The sequence below is a fragment of the Thermobia domestica genome, chromosome 9, assembly GCF_964235325.1.
Source record: "Thermobia domestica chromosome 9, izTheDome1.hap1.1, whole genome shotgun sequence".
Taxonomy (NCBI): domain Eukaryota; kingdom Metazoa; phylum Arthropoda; class Insecta; order Zygentoma; family Lepismatidae; genus Thermobia; species Thermobia domestica.
In genome coordinates this window covers 72,266,520-72,292,951 of record NC_137462.1, presented here as the reverse complement: position 1 = coordinate 72,292,951, position 26,432 = coordinate 72,266,520, and the positions used below count along the sequence as shown (strand labels likewise).

The window sequence follows — 26,432 nt, the reverse complement described above, 5'->3', positions numbered from 1 at the left end:
CTTATATGCTCTCTTGATGGGTGTGATTTTCTTCCTGTTCCTCACGAAGGTGAACTCGCCACAAACATAATAGAAATTGTTAGCTGCGTCATTACAACCACGAGTGCCAGGCATTTTTTTACTTCACTTAAACACAAATAAAATGAATCCACAGCATTTAGTTTACATACGGTAAGTAACGTTAGTACTAACGCCCGATAAAATACCAGATTCACACGCTCAGTTTAACTCAAAAACTACTCCCAACATCACATTGCAACAATAAAACACTGTCGGGCAAGTTTTGCCAACCTCCGAAAAATGAAAGCTGTCAATGTTGCAAGGTCTTACTTTTCAAATTCCCTTTTGTCACCATATACTGTGTTCGGCATGTATATGAATACATGTAGTACATGAATGCTTGAATTACTCGTAAACTATCCCTGACGGATCAAATCGGATGTGTCATTTGAACTTCCATGTCACATTCCTTTTATAGTACAAAATTTCATTTCAGAAATACAACCCTTGTAAAACAGTGTAATCGGACGTGGATCTGCCACACGATAATCACAAAGGCATGAACGATAATCGTTCCGGAAGAGGAAGAAAGCGCAACGTCAACACGTACAAGAACCGCGAGATCATCAATCGAATGTAAAAAAATCTGAGGGTCTCCCGTCAGAAAAATAGCTTGTTGTACAGGGATCAACCGCGAATCGATGCGGCAAATGGACAAAAGGGAGCTCAACCTCAATGTATACAAGCTCCAAAAAGTTCAGCTGCTCACTGACGAAAACAAGCTCGTGCGATTCGAACGATACCACCTTCTCAATTGCCGGGTCGCAGGTCAGCAATGGAAGTGCTTTCTCTTCACCGACGAGAAGCTGTTCACCGTGGAGCAAGCGCACATCCACCAACATGACAGTACCTGGTCCACAGAGGCTCCTGGCACCTAGCCATCGTCGACCACCACCAAAATCCGCAGTCTTCATGGTCTGGGGTAGAATTTGCGCAAGTGGCAAGACCGCTCTGGTGTTCATGGATCAAAGGTCAAGATCAACCACGACATGTATTGTCGCGACATCCTCGAGACGGCACTTCGGTAATATGGAATAGACTTTCCACCAGGACTCTGATCCGGTCCACAGGGCGAAACGACCGGAAAACTAGTGCAGAAGCTATTTTCCGGGCTTTATCTCGTCTGCGGAATAGCCGCCCTACTCCTCGGATTCTAACCCTATGAACAACAGTGTATGATCGATTTTGGAGGCCAAGATATGCACTACACGCTACAAAAGTTTGGAGTCGCTGAAACAATCGCTGCGTCATGAAGCACGGATTGTCGCCCGAGGACCTGCGGCCCATCGCCAAACATTGCTAACCACATTTGGACGTCTATACTAAGGATGGCCATTTCCGGAAAAATGATTTTCCGGTTTCCGGAAATCACATTTTCCGTTTTCCAATTTCCGGAAAATTTTCCGTCTTCCAATTTTCCGGAAAATTTTCCGTTTTCCGTTTTTCCGGAAAATGTGGCCATCCCTAATCTATACTGCCGCAAAGGGAGGCCACTTTGAAACCTGCTGAACATATTGCTCCTAAATACCCATCATCTTGGTATTTCTTGTTGTTTTGCTAAATGCTTTCGGTTTAATAAATGTATGGTAAACATTCGCTCGGGTTATCTCTTGTCATCCTGTATATATATTTATTTAAAATCCTTTCGGTAATACTGGTTGATACATTACTGTTTATTTACACTACCACCTCAAAAATATCCGAATTTTACATGAGTATATTTTTATGAACAGGGCAATCTGTCCAGTTTACTTTTAAAATACATACTACAACTACAGCTCGGATTTATATGCAAAACGCATGTTTATATTAGCATGCAGGAACGTATGGAAAATATTTTTGTATATCCGACTGACTTCGGATTCGTTTGAGACGCATATGATAGCGCATATAAGTGCACACTTTGAGTGAATTTTGATATGCATGCATATTTTGTAAACTTTGCAGGACGCTGCATATTTCCTAATTTTATTGCTGCATACTAGCATATTTCAGACTATATCACAAGTACGTACGTTATATTTAAAGTGAACTAAATCACTTTGTAAACGCAGATGTAAAATAAAACGTTGTATAGAATAAAATGTTATGTCCAAAATTACTCCCCTGACTTGTCTTGCACACGGTCTTCATCGTGTAGCAGAAAAAAAAGATGCCAATATCTGGAAGTAGATGCTTTTGTATCAAATATAAAGAAAGCTCCATTGCGCGTACGTATATTTCTCGTTCGAAAAATTTTCCGCTACCTCCGCAACCAGTTTTAACCCGGTGAGGCTTGTGTCATACTATGCAGAAAACAAATTAAATGAAGACAGTTGTAAACTCACTAAACTTTGATGACGCAACTGCTATTTATGTGTCACAAAAATGTTTCTCTACAAGTGGGATTGAGAACAAAATTAACTACATACACAACCACTTCTCAAAAATACCTGAAAGTATCAGACAGTTGGAATGCCGTAACAATGCTTCGCAGCATTCACTCTCCTTGTTGGACGAATTATCGCAGTCTTCGTCCAGTGAAACTCACGGTCTTGCTAAAATAGCGTCAGATAAACTTAGCCACGTATTAGGCAAATATCTCGGGTACAAAACAATCTGTGACATTGCAAATATACTTAATGGTGAAAACAAGAAATTGGAAGAGGACCTAAGACAAGAAGACATTTGGTGTTTTTCACATGCACCAATGACTTCAGCTGACGTAGAAAGTAACTTTTCAATCTACAAAACGGTTCTTACTGATAAGCGCCGAGGGTTTACAGAAGAAAACCTATGGAATACGTTCACTGTTCAAGCATCAAAGTCATTAAGGTGATATATTTTTATAAGATATTGAAACTTTATTTTTTTAGTTTATATTTCAGTACACATCTTAAAATGTTTAATACATATTTTAGTGCATATTTTTTATATTTTTCGTGTATATTTGCATGCATATTTCGGAGTTTGTTTGTGCATGGAAATCCGGGCTCTAACTATAACGATACAAAAAGAAAAACGGTCAGTACCCTCTCACTAATATTCCGGTTTATGGCCGTTTCTGCGCCTACGCATAAGTTATAGTTGACGGAGTCTATCCGATAGGTGATGGGGGCGCCACTAGGAATTTTGCCTAGGGGCGCCTAAAGCCATTGTTACGCCACTGTATACCGTACTTTTATTTTTATTGCTAGTATCAGAACTATTTAGTCTATGAATTTTCTGAGTGTTATGGTAGTTAAAAAAATGTAATTACATAATGTTGCAAATACGCGATTGGCTTAGATTACATCTACTTATTGATTCAAGTCCAACGGATTTCTTATCGCCACTTTCAACATCGAAGAAAGAATTAGAGTTAATTAACAGAGAATTAAGGCACTAAATGAGAGAAGTAAGGCATTAATTAAGAGAGAAATAAGGCATTAATTAAGAGAGAATTAAGGCATTAGATGATTATTTTCATGAAGTTTAACATTTTTCAGCATCGAGACCACATGAGACGAGACCTAGTACTTAAAGTAGGCTGAACGACTACTCGAGTATGTATCTGAGGCAAGGATCCTCACGGAAAGCAAACTCAGGACAGCGCGCATATATACCACGAACATAAGGTACAGGAGACAACTCTCTCCAGAAAAAAAGCATTTATAGTCATGTGTTGTTCCCAAAATCCTAAACCTACACTCTACAAGGATGATGAATATATAATGTCCGAAATAAAATAAAGACGGGTTAAAACCCTTAAACACAAATTTTCTGTGGCTGTATACTACGGGGCTTATCTTTTAAAGCAATATCAGGCCATGGCATACGAGATATGTTCAAAAAGTATTGAACCTTCGGTTGGTTCAAAAAGTATCGAAGATTTGGTTGGTAAAAATACTTTATTGATTTGGAAATCCGAAACACTAATCTCCTTCAAAGTAGTCTCCTTGGTAATGCACACACTTCTCCCAGCGTTCCCACCATAGTTGGAAACACTTCTGGAACGCAGTTTTTGGAATGGGGGCAACTGCGCCGTCGCATTCTGCGCGATGTTTTTTCTTGACCCAAATCGGGTCCCTTTTAGTGGCATCTTTAACTTGGAAAATAACCAAGTCACACGAAACCATTTCGAGTGGGTAGGAAGCCTGACGACACACAGGAGTTGAAAACCTGAATCAAATTTCGCAGACACTAGTAGTATGTTAAATAAAAGTAAAGTAAGTTTCTAATTATGTATTCATAACACGTAGCAAGCTGCTTTACTTTCTTGCATTTTACAATCAAACTTGACATTGATGAATAGCTTTGAATTACATATTCCGTGGAGATGTTGTACATAATAATTGTTTTTTACGGGCGGTCTTTTTATAGTATGACAGTTTGAAGAATGTTTTTATCGTTGAACCGGCGTTTCTCTTTTCTAAGTTTTAGGCCGGCGACTAAAGGCAACACCACCTAGATTTAAGAAGGCCAGATGGCTGCTACAGTGACGTCACACAAGTGGTCTTACCAGCTGACAATGAGTAGAGAAGTTCCCGAGTGCTATGAACTTCATAGCTTTCAGAAATGGGAAATTACAATTTAGTATTGCGTAGCACTCTTGCTCTATTTGTACCCTTTTACGTGTTCTTTCTTAAACTACCTATATGCCAAATAAGAAGGTACATCAGTAACATTGTGACTTAAAACCCTAAAAAGATTGAGTTGAGTTGATTTTAGTTTAGCATCCCGTTCAGCAGCGAGGCTATATGAGACGTGGACCTACTGATTAACGTGGAATCCGAACCACATGAGCTCCCGCCGGGAATCGAACCCGGGTCTCCCACGCCAAAGGCGCGTACGCTAACCGCTTAGTCACGAAGGAGCTCAAAACCCTAGAAAGGAAAGAAATTAGAGGAAGTAAAGAACTTTTCCCAGATTGTGACAAATAAGTTACTATTGTTTTCTAATCAATATTACTGTACATTCCCCAAAAAAGTTCATCGCTCTGTTATAAGCATAAAAGTATCGTTAGTGCAAGCGAAAGTAAGTATCATGACTTCACGTTACTCGAATAACATTCATGACTCAATCAGAATATTCATAATCAAATATAGTAAACATGGATGGCTTACAAAATTAAAGAGAAAGATCAAAAAATCTATTTTAATTAAGATACCTCACAACAAATACATGCTACTTGAAATTAAGTAAGAAATTAAAGCATTACGACCCCTAACAATGTGAATTAAATTTTGTAACTCAGTGTTATTGAGGAATGGTTTGCAATTTTATACCAAGCAGATGCTTCAAACCAGTTTTTTTTTTCTTTTCAATTTTCATGCAAAAGCATAAAATATTTTAGTATTCTGTACTAGTACTAGTTCATTTTGTGCACTAATAGTCACGGCAATTTTCAACATTGTTAATTAATATTATGAATACCAATTACGGTAAGAGACGACATACACTTTGGAGAAAGTGTTTGTTCTTAACACATTCTACACTTTTAACAAAGTTCAATATTGCTCAAATGCATACTTATACAATTTTAAATACATGCATTAATACAACACATAGTCAATATTAACGACATTAAAAATATCTTCATTTTCTGAGAAGATCATAGGAAAATTTAATAACACTTTTTTATAACGTGGCTAAGCGATTAGCGTACGCGCCTTTGGCGTGGGAGACCTGAGTTCAATTCCCGGAGGGAGCTCATGTGGTTCGGATTCCGCGTTAATCAGTAGGTCCACGTCTCATATAGTCTCGCTGCTGAACGGGACGCTAAACTAAAATCACCTCACCTCACGTTTTTATAAACCAAAATCAAGACTGTATTTTCTTATTACAATATTATTTCTTATGTTTTTGATCTCTTTGAAACTTTTTTTCCGTTCCTAGTTTTAAATTATTTGAAAAAAAACTAAACCAATGAAAAAAATGCTATCGAAGAGAATCGCTATTACTTACTATAAACAGCAACAAATGTCATTAAAATGGGAATATCCGCATGTGGATCTTTTATTTTTTTAAAAGAATAATAAAACATGAAACTAAACTAGAATATACATAACGCCAGTTGAAAATTATCTACTAAAAAATGAAAATTATCTACTAAACATCAATTGTTTGCTCCAAACCTAGATCTGTCGAATGAAACTTAGTTGGTGGACCTATATATTCCTGGTAAGAACCTCAGAAATTTCACATGGAAGAGGGCTCAATTATTATTGATCACAATAGTATTGGATATATTTGATCAGTCTTATGTAATTGGAATTTCTCGCTTACTTTATGGAATGTTATTATTACACCAGGTAGACCTAAATTTGGTAGGTTTTTCATAAATTCGAAGCCCTATAATGTTTGAATATTATAATTTGATGTTGAACGTTATGATTGCAGTACATTTCATCCAATCATATTTAGGTATAATGATTTAATTTCCAAATAAGACCTGCAGTCAGATAAATGGATTCTAATTGAGTAATGTGTGATTAGTCAATACCACTCAGAGAGAAGGCCAATGGTCTGTGCGATGACACCATGTAATGTCCTACTTCTATTACATATTTATTGTATGTGCAGTCACGTCCAAAATTATTGTCGCATGTCTATAAATATGTTGTTGTAGGAATATAATTTGATAACAAATTCACACGATATTTTTTATAATGTTAGTATATGTATAATCGGCAAAGACATATATATATATATGGCAAATTTCATGTCAAAAGAGCAGTAAATAAGAACAATAAAACAAAAGTAAAACTTTCTTGACCATTTAGCAACATTATGTTTTATTCATTCTAAATTTCATATTTATAATTCTTTTCCTTTGAAATTTACCACAAATATACATTTCCCGATTATAAACATAGTATCAATATTAAAAACACCCTGCAAAAATCATTATTAAATTATATTCTTACAAGAAGACAGCTATAGATATGCGACAATCATTTTGGACTTGAATGTACGTAACAGGAAATTACTTGCAACTACTAGCTGCTATTATTATTATTATTATTATTATTATTATTATTATTATTATTATTATTATTATTATTATTATTAAGTGAAATGAAATCTTTAAGTTTTACGTCCCACGGTTATGCCGGCTAGGATAAAGGAGACGGTGAAGAAGAGAAATGAATGAAATGGTAGAATAAAGAAAGTGGGATGAAACAAGAGAACCCCGAGAAAACCCACGAGCACGGTGTTTGTCCACCACAAAGTTCACACGGCGCGACTGGGTTCGAACCAGGGATCCCAAGCACCGGAGTTGAACGCTCTACCACTGAGCCACCGCGCCCCTATTATTATTATTATTATTATTATTATTATTATTATTATTATTATTATTATTATTATTATTATTATTATTATTATTGTGACCGAATATAAACCATCAAGTAGATTCGGATGTTTTCCTATTTTAGTGGTAATAATTGTGGAATTATCTCACCTTTCCTGGCACTCAAAGGTATAAAATACGGGGATTAGGGAGCAATTAATGCAAATTATTATAAATAATTTAGATTACTGTATATGCAGGACTATATTTCAACTATCACCTATTTTTGAGTTCGCAATCAAACAATGCCTCTTTCAGTACCTTGGTTCTTACAAATATTCAAAGCAAACTGTTTCTCATAGATTAATGTGAGAAATATAAAATAAATATGCTTAAGGTTAGTATTACCATTTAGATCGAAAATGAAATATTGTCTAAAATGAGGCTGCAAGTAGTTGTAAAACGAAGTTCAATTTCTTAAGAGTGGTAATTGTAAAAAGGGGAAAAATAAACTTAAAACTATGTTCCTTCAGAGATGATGGGTTTTAAGTATTATTACAAAACAATAGGGGCGTCGCCAGACACTTTTAAAGGCCACAAGCCGTAACAAACTGACGTAATAGCGATATTTACCGAAGTATTAAACTATGCACATAAAGTGGAAAGTCTTTCGATTTGTTTTTAGTAATCTGAAAAGTATTAATTTGTATGGGTAAAATATGTCAAAGTATGTTTATCTATTCTAATTTAACAGCTTGTATGACTTTAATTAGTATGGTAAATTTGTAGTTTTTTCTTGCAAATTTTAACATTATCCTCAGATCAGCATAACGTGGAGGGAACTTCAACTAAAATGGACAGAAGAGAAAATGTTTAATATTTACAATGTTCAGATAAATATAATAATAATAATAATAATAATAATAATAATAATAATAATAATAATAATAATAATAATAATAATAATAGTAATAATAATAGAAGAAGAAGAAGAAGAAGAAACGGATAGATTAATTGCATATAACTAAATGGACAGCGCCTATATTCCTAGACTTTCTCCAGTACCCAATGCTCAACTTCTGGCGACGCCACTGCGACATAATCGACTTAATAATATTTAGTACTACGAGGGCTATCCAGAAAGTAGATTACGTTTTCGTCTGTGTCCGCTAGGGGCGGGGCTAGCGCGGCCATCTTGGGGTCAGAGCGTTGCGCAGCTCAGTCGGCATCTAGCCGTGCTAGTGAGAGGTTCGTGCTGTGCTCCGTTAAGATACTGTGACGGTTTGAAATGTCTGCGTTAATTGAAAATCCCGCGAGGTGCGTGCAGTAATAAGGTTTCTGACAGCAAAAAACTGTAAACCGATAGAAATCTATCGGCAGCTGTGTGAAGTGTATGGGGACAACATTATCACTGAAGGTGGAGTGCGACAGTGGGTCATAAGATTTAAAAATGGCCGAACCAATGTTCACGACGAAGATCGAAGTGGGAGACCCAGCAAAGTGACTGCCGAACTTGTCGAAAAAGTCGATGTTAAAGTCCGTGAAAATCGAAAGTTCACAATAACGGAACTTTCTTTGAGTTTTCCACAAATTTCGCGAAGTTTGTTGCACGAAATCATCAGCGAAAAGCTTGGTTACCACAAGTTTTGTGCAAGATGGATTCCAAAAATCTTGACAGAGGACCACAAAAATCAGCGAATGGCTGCAGCGTTGCACTTTTTGGACGCCTACAATAAGGATGGTGACTCTTTACTCGATCGCATCGTTACTGGTGACGAAACATGGGTGAAACACGTGAACTGAGAAACGAAATTGCAATCAATGCAGTGGGGGCACACTGGTTCTCCCCAAAAACCCAAGAAATGCATGCAAACAATGTCGGCAAGGAAGATGATGACGACTGTTTTTTGGGACAGAAAAGGTGTGATTTTGGTGGACTTCCTGGAAAGAGGCACTACAATAAACGCTCAAAGGTATTGCCAAACTCTGCAAAACCTCAGAAGAGCAATTCAAAACAAGCGCAGAGGAATGTTGAGCTCTAAGATCTTGTTGATTCACGACAACGCCCGGCCCCACACGGCAAATGTCACGCGTGAAGTTCTTGAATCTTTTCAGTGGGAGTTGTTTCCTCATCCGCCGTACAGTCCCGACCTGGCACCGAGCGACTTCCACCTATTCCCAGCAATGAAGAAGTGGCTGGCTATGCAGCGTTTTGATGACGACGAACAGCTGCAAGAAGAGGTAACGAAGTGGTTGAAGTCGCAGGCGGCCGAATTTTTCGACGAAGGAATTTCCAAGCTCGTACATCGCTACGATAAATGCCTTAATTTGAATGGTGACTATGTCGAAAAGTAGTATTTGTGTGTGGCTTTCATCTGTATATAATAAAATTTGTTTCCTATACTTTGTTGATTTTTTATTCCAAAACGTAATCTACTTTCTGGATAGCCCTCGTATAAACGGAGAATATGCTGTTACTTACCCTGGAGTACTTTGAAGGTATAAAACCTCTTTTAATCGCATTTATCCACTTTGTTTTGAGGCTTCCTTCTTTTGGAAACTTAAAAACGTGAACTTTTGGCCGTTGTCGTAGTTTTCATTTCAGAGAGGCACATATAGTTAGCCATCGATGAGGCATATTTAATTACAAAATAACATTTCTCACAACACAACAGTAAACTTTTACATGTACAGAATACTATAACCACATTTAATATATAGAATATCTCAACACATAACCACACGCTTATACGCACATAAAAAAAAACAATGCAAATAACAAAAATCACCACACACTCATTAACAGCTAAAGAAACTCTGGCAAGTCCGAGGGAAAAGGAATTTCCTTTGGGGAGACGCGCAATAAATAACTATACCAACACCTCCCACAACAGAGGGATGACAGCAAGGGTGACAGCGAAGTTTGAGATTTCTGGACCAGACCACTTGTGCTGACGTCACAGGCTTCTGCGAGTCCAGCACTCTGGCCTTCTCAAATCTAGGTGGTGTTGCTAAAGGTGGGCGGCGATAAGCTGCTGTTTTCCGAAGACCACTACTAATAAAAACACATGCCGCCTTATGCAGAGTCGTTTTGAAGCATGACTAGCGTCATATAAAGGCCTGACTACTGCAGGAAACATGTTAGTCGAACTCTTTAGTATGGCACTACTCACGCTCAGAACAACTCTACATAAGGCCCATCGAGTTTTGTGGGGGTTTGCTAGTAGACGCGACTGAAGTCGGAATTTCCGAACTCTTGTCAGGAAAAAGATCAATTTGGGTGAAAATGTCAAACGTTTACGTAGCCACAGATTTACGAGAAGTAGCTCCACCAGTAGCAAAGGGCAGAGAAAGCGAGGAAGGAATGCCTTCTTTTAAGTGACACTTCGCATCATAAGCAGAGATCTTCTCAACAACCATTAGCTCTCAAGATAAGTTTCTCACGTTGAAAGACTGGAACCGAGACCGAGCAGACCAAGCAGAATGCTCACTCTTGCAGTTGATACAACAGAGCTTGGTCGCTGTATAGGGTTCCGCACCATGACTGCCCTGGCCACAATTCGTACAGAAGTAGCACTCGCATTGCACAACGTGCTGGTGTACCCGCAGTGTTGACATTTGAAACAGCGCAGGCGACTGGAAATATAGGGACAGACCTTAAGCAAGGGCGCCTATTTCCCTGTAACTTTTGGGGGGGGCATTCATAAACACATGTAACAATACATATAACAATAAAAAAAATAAAAATATATATTCATAAAAATACATGGGGGCCTACATGAGCTTTGGGGAGTCGTGCCCCCCAGAATCGGCGCCCTTGACCTTAAGTCGATAACAATCAGCCTTTACATGGTCCGGAAGTGTAGCAAACTGAAAGTAAAAATTAGTGACTGAGTAGCAATAAGTTCACCTTATTTAATCTCCTGCTCGATAGCGTTTACGTCCGAACATGATATACCGCGAGAGACGTTCAGCGCCAGAGCTTAACGGAATTTAACCCATTTTTGAAGTTAAAACTAGTGAGAGCACATGAGAAAGGGCTATATAACATTTTAATTTCTACTGGCGCTGTACCTCCCTCCACGCAACGCAAGAGAGGGAATTCTAGAATTACTGTATTAGGTAAACCATTACAGGTGTTCTAGGAAGTACCATTATTGCTGATAATTCTGAGTAGCCCTACTTATATTAATGTTTACAGTAGATAATTTTCTGTTACGAAAGGCACTGTCTGTATCTTACATACAGAAGCGGAGTTTGGGGGTGGCCAATGGGGCAACAGCCCCAGACCCCGCGTTCTGAGCAAGTTTCCTCCAAGAAGCAGATACAGAAGCACATCGCACATACACACGCACATATCTATCTATCTATCTATCTATCTATCTACCTATCAGGACCGTAATACAGTAAATTATGGATGCGTTAAAATATTAAATAATACTTTAGATAAAGTGGATACTTTCAAATATCTAGGATCAATATTAACAAACGAAAATCATATTCACGAAGAAATTAAATGTCGACTAAAAACAGGGAATTCGTGTTATTATTCAGTTCAAAATCTCTTGTTGTCGCGAATTCTGTCGAGGAATTTGAAACTTAAAATATATAAAACGATAATTATGCCTGTTCTGTATGGTTGCGAAACATGGTCGTTTACTCTGAGGGAAGAACATAGACTGAAAGTATTTGAGAACAAGATCCTGAGACGAATATTCAGACCCAAGAGGAACGGGAATGGGAAATGATGGAAACTTCATAATGAGGAACCACATAATTTATACGGTTTACCCCCCAACATTGTTAGGGTCGTCAAGTCTAGGAGGCTTCGGTGGGCAGGTCACGTAGCTAGAAAGTAGAAACGCTTTCAAAGTCTTGACTGGAAAACCAATTGGAAAACGACCATTAGGAAGACCTAGGCGCAGATGGGAGGACAATATTAAGATGGATCTCGCACAAATAGAAATGGAACATAGAAACTGGATTCAGTTGGCTAAGAATAAAAGTCAATAGAGAGCTTTTGTGAACACGGCATTGAACCTTCGGGTTCCATAGGGATAGAGTTAGTTAGTTTGCTTTATTGGCGTTAATACGTAGCATCCAGTGATGCCAACGTGGAACCTTATAAATCCCATCTTGAAAGGAAAAAATTCCCATTTTGCTCTTAAATTTCCCACGCGCTATCCTAATTACAAAATTTTCAAAATTCATAAAATATGAAAATTAAAAACTACCGTAAATTAAAACTACTTTTTTCATATTTAAGTGTGTAAGATACACGAATTTTCGATATGAAAATTCTGTTTCTTTCTTTTGGATGTCGCAGGGAAACAGGAGAGACGAAATAGAAATAACACGTCTCCCTTTTCTTTTCCCCTTGCTTCCCATCAAACCAGCTGCTATGTTAGTTCATCTCTCTCACCCTCTCCGTAAGAAGGAATCCGGGGTTGGATAGCCAACACGTTGCAACTGAACTTTCTTAGCGCAATTAAAATAAATTGCACTGCCTTAAGAAAATTCTAAGACCAACCCAATTGCATACTCGGAGACAGATATAGTGTCTAAGGAACGGAAGTAACAGTTGTGAACAATATTGTGGAATATTCAGCTTTTGGTACTGTTATAAAAATAGGTCTGCAAACACATTAAATAGAAACCTTTCCCATAAGGAAGGACTTGTAAATTAGCTTTTGTAAACCCATAACTGGAAGAAGCAGCTGTGAGTTAACGAATGACTGTTCCTAATGTTTCTCAGATTTAACCTTATAGAGTGTGAAGAATGTAGAATGGTACTAGTTAACAATTATGTGTAATCGCGAGTGAAAAGATAGTAACTTTAGAGTAGGAGAAGAGAGCAGCTGCTTCCTCCCAACCCAAATGTTATGTATTTTGTGTAATACCATATATGGAAATATGTATAACCAAATTCCTCTCGTAAGAGTATAGGAACACTGTGCGTAAAGCTAAAAACTCAGAAGAAGGAATACGCCCTTCTGAAATCCAATGAGAAAGAGAGTAACCTTGAGCTAATATGCAAATTAGCCAACGCCCAATTCTAAGGGTAGTTTAAAACCTCAGAGACGCTCTCCAAGAGTTAGTCGACGTTCTCAACTCCATCAGCGTCTTACCGCGTGTCTGCGTCTGTTCAACATTGAACTTGAAATATTCGGATTGTCTCCACAGAATCAGTTTCTAACTTCATCTCTTTCGGTCTTCAGTTCCAAATACTATTCATTGTTCTATTGGTGTGCTCGACTCACTTCGGTTTACGAACCGAAGTTTCAATTTCATATTCTGTGGATATTAGCTATTGCATCTCATTCGTATAAGTGAACTTTTCACTACGAGAACTTAGACAAAACTCTTTAACTGGTGAAATTTATTACTTATACGATCCAGAAGTATAGTGTTCTTATACGTATAATTAAAACGAGAGTGGCCTTGTACTCGTTATCAATTTAATCAATAAACTTTCATATATCTATTCTACGAAAATTATTATTTATCATTTAAAAACAAAAAACCGCCACCACTACTAACAATTAGATCACTACTAACAATTAGAGTTCAGGAAAGCCTCGAAGATTGCCAGGATCCGCGATCTCTCGACGCATTACAAGTGAATTATTCGTAAATGTTGATCTTGTAATTTCCTAATAAGTGTTGTCCTTAATTACGAGAGGCTACTGAAATTATTTATGAAAACAAGCACATTTCCTTGTCAGAATTTACTATTTTCATCACACTTTTGTGCCATAATGTTTTACTGAACGCAGTGAAACTAAACAAACTTCATTCTCCAGTTAATCGTTGTAGGGTGTTTCAGAAATTGGCAGCTTCTTGTGTGGCAATTAATATATATATATATATATGACTGATTCCATTTCAAATCGGCCAGGGTGGTCCACATGACTGTCTCAGATTTAGTTCATTTTTTAAAATAAGAAACTACATACAAAATTATTAGACCCATATTTTTTCTTTTGGCTGAAAAAAATTTTTTCTTCGATATACAGCCTTCCAAAATGGCCGCCCTTCTCTCGGATTGCTCGAAAAACTGAAAAATATGTCAAATTAAAAGTTTTGTTGTAGAGAAACGAGTGTACTTAGTAACGTAATCGCAATAGCAGGAAGAGTATAAAGTTGTATGTTTCGTTGGAGGGCCAAAATTCGTCTATTAGTCCAATAGGAATCGCGCAATTCACTCGCAATGTTGCCAACTTTGATGAAATTTTTGCTAACTTCAAACATTTGTTTTTCTGTCCTCACGAGCAATATCAACCATCTGCTTCTAGCATCGAAATCTACTCCATAAGGTCTCTTGAAAACGTAAAGGACCTACGTTTCTGATTATTACATCCCACGTTATAGCATGATGAAAAGCTGAAAATTGCATTAAGACGCCATGTTTGGACGCCATTTTCTCAAAAACCCCACCTTTTAAAAATCTGAATTTTTTACATGTATTGGAGAAGTACCTAAGTATTTAATATCCGTTAACCGTTCATGCGGCTGCAGCCCCTAACATTCGCAATTAATTATTGAAATTTCGATTTTTGTACTTGCAATGTAAATATTTCCTATGGGCATTTAGGTCCTATACACAAGGCGATTTGAAAGTAGAGTATGAAAATTTTGAGAGAAAAATCCTGACATCAAATCCAGTAGAAAAGTTCCTATAAACATGAGTCGAATTCCGCTTCGTTTTCGAGCTACAGGGTTTCCAACTCGGGATCCAAAATCGGTTCGGGACAATCGAAAATAAAATATATATTTCTCGTTAAATCAGAAACTATGTGTTAAAGCTTTGATAAAGTTCAGAAAGTTGATTTATATCAATATGACGATTTTTACGTGCGTTGCAATTCAGTTGGCAGTGTTGCCAACTTTCTAGAACTTTCGTTTCCAAATGACACTACGTGGATTTTATTTGATATTTGGTATTCATTAATGACTGCCAACATCACACGAAGCACAATTTTCCCTCACATCACCACAGTTTTCGAAAACTTACATGTATTTCATTAAAATGTTTTATCTCGTGCGTTATTGAAAGTTTGTGTGATTCGGTGTCGTGAACATCGTCCTGGTGTTCTCTGAAACCATGAAAATTGTTTACACTGGTAGCATGACATTGTAGTGCACTAGTTAAGTGTTTGTGTGAATAATAATGGGGAAGTCCTATTACAGTAAGGACCGTATTAAATGTGTCGATTAAAAGCCGTAAGATGATTGTGCACAGAAAGAATTCTAGACAAAAAATTTATCTTGCGGTAAAATATATGGATTGCGTACAGCGTATGAGCCCAAACGTACTATTAGGGGAGGATGATTATTTGTGTCTTGTACAGAAGGCGATTTGAAAGGCAGTATGAAAAATTTTGAGATGTGAATCCTTCACCGTAGTCTAGGTTTCACCGATAACGGCCGTTTTAATGGGGGCACATTCAGGTTTAGCATGTTAACTGTCTGGTTAATGGTTTCCAAATCTACATTCAGAGGAACAAATTCTTTATTTTGCTGGTGCATAATTTCATATTTACATCTTCTTTCGTGATCACCAATATGTCACACACATTCACGTTGTTCACGGTAAATATTCAAAGCACCCTTTACACGAATAATCATCCTCTCCTAATACTACGTTTTGGCAGACACGCAATACATATATTTTACCGCAAGATAAAATGTTTGTCAAGAATTCTTTCTGTACACAATTATCTTATGCCTTTTAGAATCATCAACACATTTAATAGGGTCCTTACTGTAATACACTGAGAAAAAAATTGTAGGTGGCGCACTTAAAAAGATAGGTTACATGCGTAATTCCTGTAATTTTTGGACAACGTACAGCAGACGTATAACTAAAAACGCATGTTTTATAATGCTTTCTGTATAAGTGTTCCATCTATACGTACTTTCTGTATGAAACAATGTAGGCGGTCAGGATCTCAGATACAAATGGATGTATATAACATATAGCTGACGAAGGTAACATAAGTATATACATGTGATATACGGAAAACTGTTAGATGCCAGACATCCTGCAACGGCATAATTGTAACATCTAAGGGCAGTGCCTATGTAGCATACTGATAACGTATACTCCGTACTGATTTCTATAGTAAGCAAGAGGATACCGTATATTTGTACAATATACCGCTGTACGGAGAACAAACTTTTCTCTGTGTAGGACTTCCCCATTGTTATTCACACAAACACTGTAACTACCGTCAAATGGGGTGAATAGAAACACATTTTTGGCTATATGAGAATATAAGTCTGGTAATGTTAAAGATTTCGCGTATCAGATTATTCCAAAAGAAAGGTCTTAATATGCTAATGAATTTCAGTAAACGTCATATTAATTTATCAACTCCACTTTTCTTCACCTTGATTTTTCTTAATGTTTCTATTCACCCCTACCCATGGGGTGAATAGAAACAATTACTTTATTTTCATTGTTGTTTCTTTTATACTATTGGAAAGGTAAAAAAGAAACAGCGTATTTGTTGAAACGAACTATTTATTTGATACCTGCAAGATATTAGTTCAATAAGACCAGTATTACATAAGTTACAAACTTATAAAACAATACAATGCACAATATAGGTATAAACGACCATATAGTTTTGATGATATTTGAATAAGATTTAAACCACTGAAATCATCAGGGAAACTTATCATGAGTTGAGTTGATTTTGAGGTTTACGTCCCGTTCAGCAGCGACGCTATATGAGACGTGGACCTATTGTTTAACGTAGAATCAGAACTACATGAGCTCCCGCCGGGAATCGAACCCGGGTCTCCCACGCCAAAGGCGCGTACGCTAACCGCTTAGCCACGAAGGGGCCCGAAAGTTATCATATACTTAAAGCGTGCTGACCTACTCCTAATGAAACCCAACAGTTTCGTTCTGAAAATTTCATTGTTTATGTGCTCTCTTATAAAATACTCCCACATATGCATCATGTTCCCATTTTCGCACTTGGGTGCTGAATAGTCTCATCGAGTTTTAGCTTCTCATTTTACCACAGCAAAATCACCAGCTTTAGAAAACCATCATCTAGTTCGTGATCGTCTGGAATGTTGTCTTCTGGAGTGTTGTCTTTCTCCTCTTCCGACAATACAAAGGTAGGTTGAGTTTCGTTGTGATTTGATGAAAATGTATCATTTTCAAAAAACAAACCAAAACTCTTACCAGAAACATCTATTCGTACTCTCTTCTTCCCTTATTTAATTTTTTCATCTTCTCTCATGCTCTTGAGAAGAACCATAAGGGAACGGTTTAGAGTCAGATGACTTTTGCTGTTCTGTTTCTTCTCGTTCATTGTCTTTTCTTGGCAACATCCTCAGTATTTGGTCTCGACAAAGGGGAAAAATTCCACACTTTTCAAATCCAGCCCTGATATTTTCCTCCTTCAGTTTCACACTTTTTTTTTTTCAGAAGACTTGGAAATTTGTTCTTAGAGATGGTTGATACATTCCTATCAGGTCCTTTTTTCTGCTCCTCAAGAATTTTCCACTCCTTGAGGAATTTCAAGAATTTCCCAAGAAGTGTTTCTATTCACCCCACTAATTAAAAATCATAACAATAACCCAGTAAAGTTAAATTTTGATTAAAAATAATTTACAAAAGGAAAACTTTTACTATGAACGTCAGTAAATGAAACAACAAACTACAAAATAGGCATATGTTCAAATGCAACAAATATGAAAATGTCATACTTACCAAGAAAGTTTAAGGAGCGCTAAAATACCGTGTAAGATTTCAGTAACACATTAATGCTACTGCCGTCTACCTCAGTGTTCCCAACTCAGTAAAACATTTTGTCTCTGCCCTGGACACTTTAGCCGTATAAGACTATGTTAAGAAATTTCAGTTTTCTTGATTAATTTATCGTCCAGATAAATCCAAAACTAATCTGGGAGTTTTGTTTCTATTCACCCCCATGTTTCTATTCACCCCATTTGACGGTAGTGCACTACAATGTCATGTTACCAGTGAAAACAATTTTCATGGTTCCAGAGAACACTAAGACGATGTTCACGACACCGAATCTCGTAATAAACTGTTTCGTGGTTGCAGCAGAACTTCTTGATTAAGTTAGAACTTGATGCGTGTAGTTACGAGAGGTTTTGCAATAATAAAAAATATTTTTCTTCTTCATCTTTTTATTATTATTATTATTATTATTATTATTATTATTATTATTATTATTATTATTATTATTATTATTATTACAACTTATACAGACGTAGTTTTTATTCGACATTTTGGTTTTACTAATGATGGCAAACATCAAGTGAAATTCACACGTAATGTTGCAAACTATCAATAACGCACGAGATAAACCTTTTAATGAAATACAAGTAAGTTTTCGAAAACTGTGGTGATGTGGGGAAAATTACGCTTCATGTGATGTTGGCAATCATTAATGAATACCAAATATCAAATAAAATCCACGTAGTGTCATTTGGAAACAAATAAAAGTTCTAAAAAGTTGGCAACACTGCCAACTGAATTGCAACGCACGTAAAAATCATCATATTGATACAAATCAACTTTCTGAACTTTATCAAAGCTTTAACACATAGTTTCTGATTTAACGAGAAATATATATTTTATTTTCGATTGTCCCGAACCGATTTTGGATCCCGAGTTGGAAACCCTGTAGCTCGAAAACGAAGCGGAATTCGACTCATGTTTATAGGAACTTTTCTACTGGATTTGATGTCAGGATTTTTCTCTCAAAATTTTCATACTCCCTTTCAAATCGCCTTGTGTATAGGACCTAAATGCCCATAGGAAATATTTACATTGCAAGTACAAAAATCGAAATTTCAATAATTAATTGCGAATGTTAGGGGCTGCAGCCGCATGAACGGTTAACGGATATTAAATACTTAGGTACTTCTCCAATACATGTAAAAAATTCAGATTTTTAAAAGGTGAGGTTTTTGAGAAAATGGCGTCCAAACATGGCGTCTTAATGCAATTTTCAGCTTTTCATCATGCTATAACGTGGGATGTAATAATCAGAAACGTAGGTCCTTTACGTTTTCAAGAGACCTTATGGAGTAGATTTCGATGCTAGAAGCAGATGGTTGATATTGCTCGTGAGGACAGAAAAACAAATGTTTGAAGTTAGCAAAAATTTCATCAAAGTTGGCAACATTGCGAGTGAATTGCGCGATTCCTATTGGACCAATAGACGAATTTTGGCCCTCCAACGAAACATACAACTTTATACTCTTCCTGCTATTGCGATTACGTTACTAAGTACACTCGTTTCTCTACAACAAAACTTTTAATTTGACATGTTTTTCAGTTTTTCGAGCAATCCGAGAGGAGGGCAGCCATTTTGGAAGGATGTATATCGAAGGAAAACTTTTTTAAGCCAAAAGAAAAAATATGGGTCTAATAATATTGCATGTAGATCCTATATTTAAAAAATAAATGAAATCTGAGACTATGATGGGGACCAATGATCTTGCATCGTTTGGCCTAATCCTCGTTTCGCCTAACCAATTATCTGACACTTTTATGACAGATAAAAGATAAGCTTTATGTCCGCCATTTTAGGCGAAATAAGGATACTCGTTTGGCCTAATCCTCGTTTTGCCTAAAATGGTGGACTATAAAAAAATCGTCGAAATAAAACTGGAGGGAAATTTTCCGAAAGAAAAATATTCCCTACTATGTGAAGAACTGAGAAATACAAATTAGTTTTCCCACATGTTTGCACATTTTGTTTTGCTATATTTCAAATTCATATATTGGGATGATTGGCAAATTAATATTCACCCTATGTTAGTCCATAAAAGGTTACAAACTCTTCCAAAATATAGACATTCAGTTTAGAAATGTATACGGATAGGTATAATTAACTCCGCTTGTAGTTACGAAGGGTTTGACGATTGAAAGCAGCTCAAAGCTCACGTTTTACAAAGAGGTTTTTGAGGAATAGAAAACCGAGAAAATGGATGTTACGTAATTCAATTTTTTGCACATTTGGATCTATTGTTTTCAATTTAGAACAAAATTAATGTAGCATTTATGTATCCATATTAATTTGTGCCAAACTTGTGCAATGTATAGTTGATAATACATCCCCCCCAATATTTTAGTAGGCATAATAATGATTTCTGACTCTGACTCTCTTTCTTTTTGATAGGTTTTGTATCTTGAGCCTCAACAAAAATGGCCGCTCGTCCAGATGCAAAAGCTGTTATTTCCATTTACATACGCAAAACCTGTTCAATCCAAACTATATTCTTCAATAACGCAATTCACAGATTAGTGTGATTATACAGCTTTCGACAGACCAACACTAACATTATTCTTAATTTTTTAATGTTCTCTAGTTTCTAATGTTATTTTACAATTATGACGTGTTTAAACAGTTTTTCTCGATTTGACACAAATTTTAAAATGTGAATTTAACAGGTTTTGCTATTCGCCTACTCATATATATTCGTATATATCCATGGTCCTAGTAAATACATAAAGGAGTTTTGGTAATCCTAACTCCTCGAAAATAGTTATAATATTAATCTATATATTTTGCATTTCTTAATTCTTTATATACTAGGGAATTTTCTGTTATATAATTTCCCTCTAGTTGAATTTCCACGATTTTTTCTTATTGTCCGCCATTTTAGGCGTAACGAGGATTAGGCCAAACGAGGATCCTTTTTCCGCCTAAAATGGCGGACACAAATCTTATCATTTATCTATCATAAAAGTGTCAGATAATTGGTTAGACGAAACGAGGATTAGGCCAAACGTGGCGACACGGGGACCAATTGTGGTTTGCCTGGACGATTTGAAATGGAATTGGTCATATATATATATATATATATATATATATATATATATATATATATATATATATAAACGGGAGAAAGTAAACTGTAAAGTACAATTTACATTCCTACTTGTTTGTTTATGAGGTTCACAATTTCCTGCATACATCACTTTCACACTAACATGCATTTTCCAATAACAAAATTTGACAATTAGTACTGATTTTACGTTTACTCCAGCGTCATTAGCCTACTTCCTGGTCATAGAGAATTTTGTTGGCGTTGATGAAATATCTCATATATGCTACCAATTTTGACGAAAATTCCCTTTATCCGTATTCAAAAAATAAATGGCGAAAAATCCCACAAAATGAGATTTTCCCCACAGGTTGGCATCTCGGCGCTCGGCAATTTCTACCAGTACTCTAGCCTTGCAGGGTCATTATTGTCACGTCCCCGCGCGCACCTAACGCCGCCTCTGCTTACAGAGTTCAAATACTGCGAAAAACATTAAAATAAAAGGAAATTGCCTGTCCAACGAGATAATTACAGCAGTAAATGAAAATGAAATGAAATTTTTGAGTTTTACGTCCCACGGTTATGCCGGTTAGGCTAAAGGAGACGGTGATTATGAGTAATGAATGAAATGGTGGAATAAAGAAAGTGGGAGAAAACGGGAGAATCCCGAGAAAACCCACGCACACGGTGTTTGTCCACCACAAAGTTCACTTGGAGCCCTGGGGGCCTGGGAGCCCGGGTTCTCTCAATGGGGGCCTGGGATCGAACCCGGGACCCCAAGCACCAGAGGTGAACGCTCTACCATTGAGAGATAATTACAGGAGTAGGCTACAGTACCATACACGTACAGTACTCAAAATTCTTTATAATTCTGTGGACACTTCAAATATTTCGTTTTAAATTAGCCTACTGAAAGATCCATGTGATGTAATAAATGCGACGGAAGACATGGCATTAAATTCTGCAAATGGGCTCATAGAATTTTTCGGGTACTGCGCAGAAACAATACGGGAGAAGTCTATGTAAGTTCCACTGTGAATAGTGACTGTAGTTACTAACAAAATCTTCGTTTATGTGCAGTGACGTAACTCACGGGGGGGGGGGGGATTTCAAATGGGGTTTGTGCCACGGACGCCGAATTGGGAGCAAAACTGGGCAAATATTTATTTTCACTATAAGGCAAGGAAGGGAGTTTTAGCAAACTAAAGATCATTAAAAAAAAAAAAACCCTCAGAAACTTAACAGGACAACGACTCACAAACCTTAGGATTATATCCATGATAGAACATAAGTTAGCTTCAAAGCTATCTTTCGAGGACATTTTAAGACCTTTGCAGCCAAAACAGCCCGCAAAGTTACATTTTAGTTCCTTAGAAAGTTTAATACTGGAGACAACAGCTTGACTTTTAGTCATAATTAAAAAGCAACAGACTGTTGATTCATTCTACATATATGCATATCCCAATATAATACCAAAAGCATTGTAATTCGCAGTTATTATGATTAGACTATAAGAATATGTCAACCATGCTACCTTCAGTTTATTTGGCAATCAAATACTAATTAGTTTGGTGTTTTATCTTGTACTAAAAATTACGTTATATACTGCAATTTTGAAATCAAGCTTTACCACTTGAAGAAACAATGCAACTGTGTCATGCCAATACCAGGTTAGCCTAGGAGTGTTTTCGTTTGGTTGGTCACGGGGGGAGGGGGCGCTAAGGCGAGATTTTGCCCCGGACGGCAGCAGCGTTGCCAGATCTAGCATAATGATGCTAGATCTAGCATAATTTGCATGTCTTTAGCATCTAGCATCTTGCTTTTAGCATCCTGCCCAAATCTAGCATAATTTCAGCAAGTTTATCAAAAAGCCGTAAAACCTGGAGACGAGAAAGAAGTTAGTCGTGGGAAGAAAAAGAACAGCAGAAATGTAACCTCTGCTATTGCCAGTCGGTAACCCATACAGGCAGTCTTATTTTCCGAAATAAGTTAGAAACGGTTTTGGGCTTTTTTTTTTTTTTTTTTTTTTTTTTTGTGGCTCCACCCAGGGTTTTCTAATGGGCGGAGTTATGGGGGCCATTCTCCCCCAAACTTTTTCACAACTTCACCATCTTTATTTCTGGCTTCATGACCATCTTTATTCCTGAAATGAAAGATCCGAGACTGACCAAAAATAGGCCCCCCAGCAGACAATTCCCATCTCCGCTTATGCTTCGAGGTAATTTTCTTTCAAAATATATAAACAAACACGTTGCATTCATTTATACGATATATAAGCCATTGAGTCTGGCAACGACTGCATTAGTTTAGTTGAGTTAAAGCTTTGGTGCGTGAAGTATTGAGTTCTATCCAAGCATTCTTGCGCTCTGCGTATTTTAAGTTACGTTATCGTATCTGAACTTCGTTAAAAAAAAAAAAAAAAATAGTAATTATGAGGATCTAGCATAATTTGACCGAATCTAGCATAATTTCGATCAGGTTTTGGAATAATTCCGAGCTGTGAGTCTGGCAACGCTGGACGGCAGCTAGTCTGGTTACGTCGCTATTTATATGCATACTTACCGTTACTTTGCACCTACTCACTACGGACGCGAGAGCCCACCAACTACACCCTGACCTGAAGGGGAATAGATACAATTATTCGTTAACATGACCAATGGCACACCCGTTTGGGATTGAGTATAGCCCGCTCCCCCAGTGATTTTTAACGAATCATAATGATTCTAACGATTCATACTAGTTCATAATGAATCGGAACCGCATGTTATAAAGATTTAAGATGTAAATCCTGTGGTAAGGAAGTTTTATAGTATAAGTCAGTGGCGGCCGGTGGATTGTGGTTTCGGGTGTTGCAGTACAAGCGATAAGAGACAGAAGATATAAAGTTGACTCATTGACTAATCAGCATAACTTTAGATGCAAATGCTATGTGACACGTTAAATTAAATAAAATTCTGTTTTTAAAAAATAAAAAATGTAGAACATATTATCCGATTAATCACCTTAATTAATTAGTAAGTTCATTCTCCTCTCTTTGATGCAGCAAATCTGTCTAATACATACTGGTTGAACTCTGGTATTCTTATTGTCAGGTCTTTTTCGATGGAAAGCATAACCAATGGTGATAACCTTTTTTGGGGCATTCAATTCCTTGAAAGTGTCAATTCTTTTCCATGCGGAAAAAAACTTTTCGTCTTTTGCTGACGCCATAGGTACTGTTAATATTAATTTCAAAGCTTTGTAGATTTACTAAATATTTTTTCTAGATTATTGCGAACGATTCATTCTAGCAAACTCAGTCCTTGACAGTGATCCGAATTTCTCTTCAGCGTTGACTGAAGAGAGTTCGTAGCAGAGATTAGTGTTATAAAAAATGTACATTGAACACACTTTATTCACAGTTTATCCAGGAAAATTTAAAATAAATTGAGGAAATGTATCTGGTGCAAACAACACTACTGCATAAGATATCCTGTAAATTTAAACTGGATTTTTTTTTTCGAACACACTCCTGAATTGCCCTTTGCTTGTTTTGTCTAAGCCTTAATTGCAAATTCTTGCTCAGTTGAAAGCTGGTCAATGTTTTTTTTTTTTTTTTTGTAAGTTATTTATAGAAGTCATGGTATACAATTCATTCAGAATTTGTAGGTTATTTACAGAATTAAAGCACACACAATAAAATTAAACCTAATAATTAAAAACCAAAACAGCTGATACAAAATAGGTACTGGTATATGAATTCCGAATATTACATATTCATACATCAACACACACACACACACACATGTGCGTAAAAGAAAAAAAAACTACATTCCAAATCATCCGTCTTGCTTGTTACGCAATGCACGATGAACACAATATACTTCCACATGAGGTGAAACAATGCCTACCAATGTGATATGTTCTGGAAAGGAAACCTCTAAACCCCCAGATGAAGGATCAGCATGTAACAGAAGCCAAAAAATCAAAGAACAATTAAACAAACAGCACTGCCAGTTCTACACCCAGAAATATTAACTGGGAGAGGTCCAAAGTATTTGAGGGAGGTCCAATACGTCTACATACTATGGAACCTGTCTTATACTGCACCCGAAAAGACGATAAGTAATTCTTACTTACTGTCACCTATATTTTTAGAAAAAAATGATAAAACGATTATTTTTATAAGAAAAGAAGAGTACATGATGAGGCGTAAAATAAAATATTTAGCCTACATCAATCATTTCTGTGTTGGAAAAGTGTAGTTTATTAAGAAAGTCTACAAATGTTGGTCAAGTTTCGAAATTTTTGGGAGGTCCGGACCCGGTGGACCCCCTCGTGGCTATGCCCCTGAGCATTGCTAATTAGTCCCTAATTCAATGTGGCGTTCCCCATCATACAGTTTTATGTGGAAATTATCAAGAGTATAAAATATACTTATTTTATAAAAGAAATATGTTTATACTAAAATACTATCCACAGAGGGGGGGAGCGATTCTACATACTGACTTATTAATATTTGATTCACAAATTACTGTAGAAGAAGCCTTCATTATCAATATAAGCTAAGAATTAACTTGTAAATGTGGGTCTACTTCCATTTGTTTTCTCCTCTACCAGATATTTTCTTTCTTATTTTGTAATTTTGCAATCACTTTTTTTTAATTGTCATTATATTGATTTGCTTCAGTATGGTCCCGTAATTTAAAAATATGAATGCATAAAAACAAATTCCATTTGTTAATTGCTAGTGAAAGAAAATTCAGAAATCTTATTTAGCGTGAAAAACCTTCTCGTTCACTGGAAATCGTGCTGTGTTGCAGAAGCACTGCAACGACCAGTCCCTTTAACTTCTGAGATAGGGGAAAGGAGACTTAACATTTGCTCCAATTGCCGCGCTGAAGGAATCTGGTCGTTGCATGCTCGCTGCAACACAATGTAAATTAGAGACTCTGTGACGGATTATTTTTCACTTTTTAAAATGGATTAACGGAACGAACAGTTACAGAAGTAAAAACTATGTTATTTAAAGTGTATATATGCAAGTATTAAAAAGTATTTTTTCTGTTCTTTACTACTATTGATAATAATATTTTTTTCTTGAAATACTTTGGTCGTTGCGCAACGCTGCAACATTAACATTAGCCGCCACTGGTATAAGTAGTAGTAGTAGTAGTAGTAGTAGTAGTAGTAGTAGTAGTAGTAGTAGTAGTAGTAGTAGTAGCAGTAGTAGTAGTGGTAGTTAGTAGCAATAGTTATAGTAGTAGTAGTAGGAACGGGTTAGAAGCCCCGCAGGGGTTGGTTGGGTTCTGTT

At 36.7% G+C, this 26,432-nt stretch overlaps 1 protein-coding gene across 4 annotated transcripts in view; it reads right to left on the bottom strand.

Annotated features, from left to right (window-relative positions):
• Positions 1 to 26,432, bottom strand: part of LOC145694742 (uncharacterized) — a 753,582-nt gene that overhangs the window by 540,807 nt on the left and 186,343 nt on the right. The window lies entirely within an intron of this gene.